Here is a 9,122-nt window from a genome sequence, read left to right on the forward strand (position 1 = left end):
AGAAGCCATCTAGCTAATAACTATGGACCCGAAGGTCTGTGGTAAACTAATCACAACTCATCGGAGGGGCTATGGTGTTGATGTAGAAGCCCTCCATGGTCGATTCCCCCTGCGGCGGAGTGCCGACGAAGGCTCCAAGATGGGATCTCGCGGATACAGAAGGTTACGGTGGCGGAAATATTTTTTCGGAGGCTCCCTGGATGTTTTCGGGGTACATAGGTATATATAGGAGGAAGAAGTACGTCGGTGGCCGCTCAAGGGGCCCAGGAGACAGGGGCGCGCCCAGGAGGGGTGGGCGCGCCCTCCTATCTCCTGGCCGCCTTGATTGCTTCTTGACTTGCACTCCAAGTTCTCCGGATCACGTTTGTTCCAAAAATCACGCTTCCGAAGGTTTCATTCTGTTTGGACTCCGTTTGATATTCCTTTTCTTCGAAATACTGAAATAGGCAAAAAAACATCAATACGGGCTGGGCCTCCGGTTAGTAGGTTAGTCCAAAAAATGATATAAATGTGTAAAATAAAGCCCATAAACATCCAAAACAGGTAATATAATAGCATGGAACAATCAAAAATTATAGATACGTTGGAGACGTATCAAGCATCCCCAAGCTTAATTCCTGCTCGTCCTCGAGTAGGTAAATGATAAAAACATAATTTTTGATGTGGAATGCTACCTAGCATAATTCTCAATGTATTTCTCTTTATTGTGGCATGAATGTTCAGATCCAAATGATTCAAGATAAAAGTTCATATTGACAAAAGAAATAGTAATACTTCAAGTATACTAATAAAGGTAATCATGTCTTCTCAAAATAACATGGCTAAAGAGAGTTCATCCCTACAAAATCATATAGTTAGGCTATGCTTCATTTTTGTCACACAAAGATGTTCCCAAATTCTACACCCCCGATGACAAGCCAAGCAATTGTTTCGTACTTAAATAATCTCAAACTTTTTTAACTTTCACGCAATACATGAGCGTGAGCCATGGATATAGCACTATGGGTGGAATAGAATAATGATTGGGGATTGTGTGGAGAAGACAAAAAAGGAGAAAGTCTCACATTGACGAGGATAATCAACGGGCTATGGAGATGCCCATCAATTGATGTCAACATGAGGAGTAGGGATTGCCATGCAACGGATGCACTAGAGCTATAAATGAATGAAAGCCCAACAAAATAAAACTAGTGTGTGTGCATCCAACTTGCTTGCTCACGAAGACCTAGGGCATTTGAGGAAGCCCATCGTAGGAATATACAAGCCAAGTTCTATAATGAAAAATTCCCACTAGTATATGAAAGTGACAACATATGAGACTCTATATGTAAAACATGGTGCTACTTTGAAGCACAATATATGAGACTCACTATATGAAGAACATGGTGCTACTTTGAAGCACAAGTGTGGAAAAAGAGATAGTAACATTGCCCCTTTTTTTTCTTTTTTTTTCTTTGGCCTTTTTTTTCTTTTGGCCTTTTTTTTTCTTTGGGACAATGCTCTAATAATGATGATCATCACACTTTTATTGATTACAACACATGAATTACAACTCGAAACTTAGAACAAGATATGACTGTATATGAATGCCTCTGGTGGTGTACCAGGATGGTGCAATGAATCAAGAGTGACATGTATGAAAAATTATGCATGGTGGCTTTGCCAAAAATACTATGTCAACTACATGATCATGCAATGGCAATATGACAAAAGTAATGCGTGTCATAATGATGATGAACGGAATGGTGGAAAGTTGCATGGCAATATATCTCGGAATGGCTATGATAATGCCATAATAGGTAGATACAGTGGCTGTTTTGAGGAAGATATAAGGAGGTTTATGTGTAATAGAGCGTATCATATCACGGGGTTTGGATGCACCGGCGAAGTTTGCACCAACTCTCAAGGTGAGAAAGGGCAATGCATGGTACCGAAGAGGCTAGCAATGATGGAAAGGTAAAAGTGCGTATAATCCATGGACTCAACATTAGTCAAAAGAACTCATATACTTATTGCAAAAATTTAGAAGTCATCAAAAACCAAGCACTACGCACATGCTCCTAGAGGGATAGATTGGTAGGAAAAGACCATCGCTCGTCCCCGACCGCCACTCATAAGGATGCACAAGCCAGGTACACTTCATGTTTCAAATTTGTTACACAACTTTAACCATACGTGCATGCTACGGTACTTGCTAACTTCAACACAAGCATTATTTAAATTCATAATCACCCAACTAGCATGAATTTAATATCACTACCTCCATATCTCAAAACAATTATCAAGTATCAAATTGATCATAGCATCCAATTCACTTCCTATGATAGTCCCAACTTGGATGCTCATCATTCTAGGACCAATTTATAACCATAGCAAATACCATGCTGTTCTAAAAGACTCCCGAAATAATATAAGTGAAGCATGAGAGATCAAAAATTTCTTCAAAATTAAACCACCGCCGTGCTATAAAAGATATAAGTGAAGCACTAGAGCAAAAACTATCTAGCTCAAAAGATATAAGTGAAGCACATAGAGTATTCTAATAAATTTCAATCAAGTAGGATTCTCCCAAAAGGTGTGTACAGAAAGGATGATTGTGGTAAACTAAAAAGCAAATACTAATATAATACATGACGCTTCAAGCAAAACACGTATCATGTGGCGAATAAAAATATAGCTCCAAGTAAAGTTACCAATGAACGAAGACGAAAGAGGGGATGCCTTCCCGGGGCATCCCCAAGCTTAGGCTTTTGGCTATTCTTGAATATCTTGGGGTGCCATGGGCATCCCCAAGCTTAGGCTTTTGCCACTCCTTATTCCATAGTCCATCAAATCTTTACCCAAAACTTGAAAACTTCACAACACAAAACTCAACAGGAAATCTCATAAGCTCCGTTAGTGAAAGAAAACAAAACCACCACACAAGGTACTGTAATGAACTCATTATTTGTTTATATTGGTGTTAAACCAACTGAATACCAAGTTCTCTATGGTTCATACCACTTAATACTAGCCATAGATGCATCAAAATAAGCAAACAACACACGAAAAACAGAATCTGTCAAAAACTGAACAGTCTGTAGGAATCTGTAACTAACGCAAACTTCTGGAACTTTAAAAATCCTACAAAAATAGGAAGTCCTGGAAATTTTGTTTATTGAACAGCAGCAAAAATAATCAATGCAAAAGCTCGTTTCTGTGGTTTATTCAATTTTTTCTCGTGAGGGCAAAGTTTCTGTTTTTCAGCAGAATCGAATTAACTATCATCGTAGGTTATCTTATAGGTTCTACTTGGCACAAACACTAATTAAAACATAAAAACACATCTAAACAGAAGGTAGATGCAAAATTTATTACTAAACAGAAGGTAGATGAAAACAAAAACAAAAAACACAAAGAAAATTGGGTTGCCTCCCAACTAGCGCTATCGTTTAACGCCCCTAGCTAGGCATAAAAGCGAAGATAGATCTAAGTAGTGCCATCTTTAATTTTCAGTTTTTTAGTGGAGTCATGCTCGAATCCGGGAGGTTCTTTACGTTTCCTTCATACTCTGAAATTTTTAGATCTAAAGAATCCAACCGCTTATTGCAAAGGGTAATCAACATATTCATGCGGTGAAGATTTCCGCTAACACTTTTAAGAGGCTCAAGAGATTTTTGTAATATTTTTGTTACTTCGCAAATCTTTCGAAAAACTTGTATTTCTTCTTGGGTAGGATGTGGTCCTCCCTTTTGAGGTAGTGTTCCCACTATTCCCTCTATAATTTCATGCGCAATACTAGGATCGATTTCAATGAAATTTCCCTTGGCAATGCAGTCCAAGAGTTGTCTATGCGTCATGTTTAGCCCACCATAAAAATTGCAAAGAGGAATTCTAAAGTTCACCTCTATGGTGCACTTGCGATAAGATTCCATCATCCTATACCAAGCATCTTTTAAGTTTTCTCCTTGCCTTTGCTTGAAGTGAAGAACTTCAAACTCGGGAGACATAGGAGCGGATAAGGAACTAGCCATGCCGACAAGGTAAACGATCTAACACACGAGCAAACAGAAAAAGAAAAGTAAAAGAGAGAGGAAGAAGAAGGCAAGCGGAAAAGAGAGGAGATTGGGAAAGAGAGGGCGGATAAAACGGCAGGGTGAAGTGGAGGAGAGGAAAACGAGAGGCAAATGACAAATAATATAAATGCGAGGGAGATGAGTTTGTGATGGGTACTTGGTATGTCTTGACTTGAGCGAAGACCTCCCCGGCAAAGGCGCAAGAAATCCTTCTTGCTACGTCTTGAGCTTGCGTTGGTTTTCCTTGAAGAGGAAAGGGTGATGCAACACAGTAGCGTAAGTATTTCCCTCAGTTTTTGAGAACCAAGGTATCAATCCAGTAGGAGGCTCCTCACAAGTCCCACGAACCTACACAAACAAACAAAGAACTCGCAACCGACATGATAAAGGGGTTGTCAATCCCTTCACGTCCACTTGCAAAAGTGAGATCTGATAGAGATAATATGACAAGATAAATATATTTTTGGTATTTTATAATATAGAAGCTAAAAAGTAAAGATGCAAATAAAAGTAGATTGAAAGCTTATATGATAAAAGATATACCCGGGGGCCGTAGGTTTCACTAGTGGCTTTTCTCAAGATAGCATAAGTATTACGGTGGGTGAACAAATTACTGTCGAGCAATTGATAAAAAAGCGAATAATTATGAGATTATCTAGGCATGATCATGTATATAGGCATCACATCCGTGACAAGTAGACCGACTCCTGCCTGCATCTACTACTATTAATCCACACATCGACCGCTATCCAGCATGCATCTAGAGTATTAAGTTCATAAGAACAGAGTAACACATTAAGAAAGATGACATGATGCAGAGGGATAAACTGAAGCAATATGATATAAACCCCATCTTTTTATCCTCGATGGCAACAATACAATATGTGCCTTGCAACCCTTTCTGTCACTGGGTAAGGACACCGCAAGATTAAACCCAAAGCTAAGCACCTCTCCCATGGCAAGAAAGATCAATCTAGTAGGCCAAACCAAACCGATAATTCAAAGAGACTTGCAAATATAACTCAATCATATATAAAAGAATTCAGAGAAGATTCAAATATTTCTCATAGATAAACTTAATCATAAACCCACAATTCATCTGATCTCGACAAACACACCGCAAAAAGAGTTTACATCGAATAGATCTCCACAAGATAGGGGGAGAACATTGTATTGAGATCCAAAAAAAGAGAAGAAGCCATCTAGCTAATAACTATGGACCCGAAGGTCTGTGGTAAACTACTCACAACTCATAGGAGGGGCTATGGTGTTGATGTAGAAGCCCTCCATGGTCGATTCCCCCTCCGGTGGAGCGCCGACGAAGGCTCCAAGATGGCATCTCGCGAATACAGAAGGTTATGGTGGTGAAAATATTTCTTCGGTGGCTCCGTGGATGTTTTCGGGGTACGTAGGTATATATAGGAGGAAGAAGTACGTTGGTGGCCGCTCGAGGGGCCCAGGAGATAGGGGGCACACCCTCTTATCTCATGGCCACCTCAATTCCATCTTGACTTGCACTCCGAGTTCTCCGGATCACGTTTGTTCCAAAAATCACTCTCCCGAAGGTTTCATTCCGTTTGGACTCCATTTGATATTCCTTTTCTTCGAAATACCGAAATAGGCAAAAAACAACAATACGGGCTGGGCCTCCCGATAGTAGGTTAGTCCCAAAAATGATATAAATGTGTAAAATAAAGCCCATAAACATCCAAAACAGGTAATATAATAGCATGGAACAATAAAAAATTATAGATGCGTTGGAGATGTATCAGCGCGCCCTGGTGGGTTGTGCCCACCCAGGTGCCCCCTCCGGTCGTTCTTGGCTCCAGAAATTCCTCACAAAGTTTCGTTCCAATCCGAGAACTTTTATTTCTGCACAAAAAACAACACCATGATTGTTTTGCGGAAAACAACGTAAGTCCGGGTTAGTTTCATTCAAATCATGCAAGTTAGAGTCCGAAACAAGAGGAAAAGCGTTCGGAAAAGTAAATACGATGGAGACGTATCAACTCCCCCAAGCTTAAACCTTTGCTTGTGCTCAAGCAATTTAGTTGATAAACTCAAAGTGAAAAATAAAAACTTTTACGAACTCTTTTTGCTCTTGTTTACATAAATAAGCTTAAGTAGCACCCAAGCTTTCAGCAAAGATTATACCTAACTATGTCGACAATAACTCTTAAAAATTATATTAACTCATATCAATGGCATAATCAACTAGCGAGCAATAATAAGATATCTCAAACTACAACACTTTGTCAAAATAGCCATGATATACTATGAGAATAGTGGTATCTCGCTAGCCCTTTCTGAGACTGCAAAACATAAATGCAGAGCACCTCCAAAGTTCAAGGAGTGACTAAACATTGTAATTCATGGTAGAAAAGATCCAGTCGTGATGCACCCAACATTAGCTACACACAATGCACGAGGATGACAATAGTGCTCTCAAGTTCTGGCGCTTATTTGAGAAGGTGATGACACAACATAAAAGTAAATAGATAGTCCCCCCACAGTGGGAAGCAGTGATTTGCAGAGGTGCCAGAGCTCAAGTTTTTAAAACAGAGGTAAATGCAATTTTGAGAAATGCACCCTTCTTGTTTACGCCACGACCATTAGTTATCAGCATCTTCCATGCTAAACACATTAGTGGCGATTCCCAAGCGATAAAAGTAAAGGTGTACTCCCCCTCCACCAACAATCACACTCCACGGCTTGTCCGAAACAACGGGTGCCGTCCATACCAACAACAGTCCTTGGGGGAGTTTTGTTCAATTATTTGCAATTTGAGTTCAGGACTAGGAATCCTATGACCGCCCCTCTCATGCAAGGACGAGTGAATAAACAGTCATCATCAGAATAACCCGCTTAGCATGGAAGATACCAATTACTTCCTATCGCTCTATGAACAATCCAGGCACAAAAAAGATACTTATTTGAAGTTTTTAGAGGAGGCACATGCAAATTTACTTAGGACAGCAAGGTAATACCGCATATAGGTAGATATGGTGGACTCAGTTGGAATAACTTGGGTTTCAGGGTTTTGATGCATAAGCAGAAATCCCTCTTAGTACAGGAGAAGGCTAGCAATTAGGTTGAGAAGCGGCTAGCTACAGAGCGAAAATGGTCATGAACATGCATTATGCATAAGTAACATTGTATACTAGCATGAGTAGGATATGAGCACCACGAACATAAATATCATAAAGGCTATGTCGGTTTTGATCAACTACATGCATGCACATATGCCAAGTCAAGCCACTCGAACATTCAGAGGAGGATGCCATATCATCATACTACATCACAATCATTTTAACTCAATTTTGTCATCCAATATAAATCATTATCCACTCCTAGCTACTTAAGCATGGCATGAGAAACTATAATCTCTAATTGTCATTGCAAAGATGTTTGATCATAATAGGATGAAACATGGATACTAGGTTAAACATATTTACAGAAACGGAACAAGTTGAGTTCATACCCGTTTCTCTTTGCCACAACTAGTTCATCAAATATCATCATTATTGCCTTTCACTTGCATGACCGAACGATATGAAAATAATAATAGTGCAAGAGTGTTGTGGACTAAGCTGGAATCTGCAAATGTTTTATTCAAAAAGAAGAAAACAAGGTAATATGGGCTCTCTGTTAGATCAACAATAATGCATATGAGAGCCACTCAACATTTTCATCGTGGTCTTCTCCTCGGTATGAGTCAATAAAAAGAAAAGAGATTTAGAGAAACACACTGAAATATGTTTGGATTTTTTGGTTTTTATCTGGAAGGAAACAAATTAAAGAAAGAAAAAAAACAAGAAAAACTATTTAAACGGGAGAGCTCCCAACAAGAAAAAGAAGAACAAGGAAATATCTTGGTTTTTTTAAATACTACAACTAACTATACTAGAAAGAAAAATCAAAAAGAAGTAGGAATTTTATTTTGTATTTTCTCAAATTTTTTCAAACACCCAAGAAGAAGGCGAGAAAATAAATCTAGCATGGACAATACAATGAAAAAGTGTGGACGCCGACAACTAGAATGAAATGTGTGAACATGAAAGTAATGTTAGTGGAAATACGTACTCCCCAAAGCTTAGGCTTTTGGCCTAACATGGTAATCACCACTCGAAGAAACCATGGGGTCCTATGTTGAAGTGCTGGGGAGCAGGCACCTGAGGGTCCCACTCCTAAGGCTCCCCCTCTGCCGCAGCCAGATTATTCCGGTAGGCGACAATATCCTTAGGAAAGATCATGTATCCACCCTTGGCAATAGGATTAAACAAAGTAGGTGCAGGCAATGGAATAATATCACGAGGGTCCACACTGAAAACCAGGTTATAAGGGACAGGAATGTCAGTGTTCTCGCTATCAATAAACTGGTGATGTGCCATATCCTGACAATCTAAATAAACCTTGGGTAAAGGATAATCATGCTGGCGTATCTGAATGTTAAAGTGACTCGCTAAACGAGTAGCATAAATAACACCATGTATTTTACCGTAGGATCTGTTAATGTGGAGGTGGCGTGCCACAATAGCCCCCAAGCTACAAGTGTTGTCGCCGTAAAGTGCACGGCGTAAAACAACGAAGTCTGGGGCATTGAGTGCACCTACCTTCTCTCTAGCAAGCAAACACTTTGCAATGAATAGAGCAAAATAATGCACGGCGGGAAAATGTAAGCTAGTGGCGGTGACACCTGACACCCCTCTCTCATCCCCCACCATCAGGGTGCGGTAAAAACCATCCAACTCTGCGGGCCTAGGCTCTACTGAATTCCCGTCATAAGGGATCAAGCATATGTCACAAAATTCAGTAAGTGGTATCTAACGGGTTTTAGCATATAATTTAAACTGCTCCTCAGGAGGATTATTCCTACTCAAGAAATGAAATCTTTACACAAAGGAATTTGTGAGGACATGATACTGTTTGCATTCAACTGCGATGAAGTCGGTGAGGCCGACATTCACAGCATATTGTGCAAACTCTTGATGGATTCCGGTCCCCTCCATGAATGGGTTATGCGGCCATTCGCACGGCCGTACCTCCGCCATTATCCGGGTGCGGAGA

The sequence above is a fragment of the Triticum dicoccoides genome, chromosome 1B (assembly GCF_002162155.2).
Source record: "Triticum dicoccoides isolate Atlit2015 ecotype Zavitan chromosome 1B, WEW_v2.0, whole genome shotgun sequence".
Lineage (NCBI taxonomy): Eukaryota > Viridiplantae > Streptophyta > Magnoliopsida > Poales > Poaceae > Triticum > Triticum dicoccoides.